This window comes from Microtus ochrogaster, unplaced genomic scaffold (genome assembly GCF_000317375.1).
Source record: "Microtus ochrogaster isolate Prairie Vole_2 unplaced genomic scaffold, MicOch1.0 UNK5, whole genome shotgun sequence".
NCBI lineage: Eukaryota > Metazoa > Chordata > Mammalia > Rodentia > Cricetidae > Microtus > Microtus ochrogaster.
In genome coordinates, this window is record NW_004949103.1 from 10,752,580 (window position 1) to 10,754,176 (window position 1,597).

The window sequence follows — 1,597 nt, forward strand, 5'->3', positions numbered from 1 at the left end:
ACACTTCCTCCAACATCTTAGTCTTTCTAATCCTATCAAACAGTTCTTTTTCCTGATGACTAAGCACTCAATTATATGAGCCTCTAGGCCCATAAATTTTTAATGCTTATTCAAATCAGCATAGGTGTAACTCCCATTCTTTCCCCTCCTCCCTTGATAACTCTTCCGTTATGTCCCTGTCTCCCACAGCAACTGTTCCTTATTCAGTCTGTTTTAGATTGGCTCTGGTCCAGTTAAGACCCTCTCCTTGCACCTCTAGCTTGTCCCTCCTTGCATAATATCTTGGCAGCCCAGGCAGAAAACTCTTTCCTTGCCTCCCTCGACCTCTCTTACTCTTCTTAACCTAGAATGGTTGACTAATGTCAACTGAATTAGCCTCCTGTGAAACATGAAAGCCTCTCTGATGTGGCTTTGGTCACAGTCAGCCACCGCAGTAAGGAGTTCCTTTGACTCCTGGTGCAAAGCCTTATTTCCCATTGGCAGCTGAAGAAGCTGGGCCAAGGTCACACTATGGTGGGACATGAAGGCAAGAGAAAGAGGAGGCCAACCCTCAGGAGTCCGTAAGGGTAAAGTAGTGGCTTTTCCTCCCATTGGGAGACCACTAATTCTTGTTTAGCATATAATTTAGGAAGAGACTCTGAAATTCTTCACATCCAAACTGTTAAGAAAAATCCTCTCCGCCGGCACACAGAAATCCAATCAAACCAAATTAAAATGCCCATGTTTTAATAAATTCACCACTCTCTGGTGGCAGAGAGCATGGCAGGGGAGACAGAAAAGCAGGGAGCACATGCAAAACCCGGGACCACGTGTTCCTCCTCTGGGTGCCCACTTAAATACCCTGTGGGAGTGATCCTGACTCTCCTCGGGGAGGAGTCAGAACCTGGCATGCTGGGATTTGGAGTCCAGACCAACGCAACTCCCAGGCCAGGGGGCTGGGATGGATGCCAGGGACTGGGGTGATGCTCCCAACTTAACATCACACAAACCTTCCTGGTTTTGGCTTAGAATCTTTAGTTGCAAACCATATGTAAGATCTGTCATATGTGGTATACCAGATTTTCTTACAATAGCCCATCTTCCGAAATCCAGCCTCAGGTGACAGCCTTGATGATTCCTCCTCTGTGTTCGCATAAGCCCCTGCTCAGTCAGTGGCTTCTCTGACAATAACCACGGACTTACTCTCCAAAATACAATCCAGGTTTTTATTCTGTATTGTTCTAAAATCCTATGACAGATGAGCAATGCCAACTAGACCTCTCTGACACCTCTTCGCAGTCCGGAAACAGCTAGTGAGGGATAAGGAGAGGAATACAGACACCAAAGAAGTCCAAATTGTATTCTATTAGAGACCAGACCCTGAGTACTTGGAACCTCATCCCAGTGACTAGTGATGTTATACAAACATGTAGGGCCGAGTTTCCAGTGAAGCACTTAACCCAAGTGGCTAATCTCAAGAAAAGATAGCTGGTGCTGTAACATGTCTTTATAAAACAGTGAGATGATGGGTTTGAGAGATGATCAGTGGTTAGGGTGCTCACTGGTCTTGCAAAGGGTACGGATTCAGTTCCCAGCACCTACATCAGGCAACTCACAA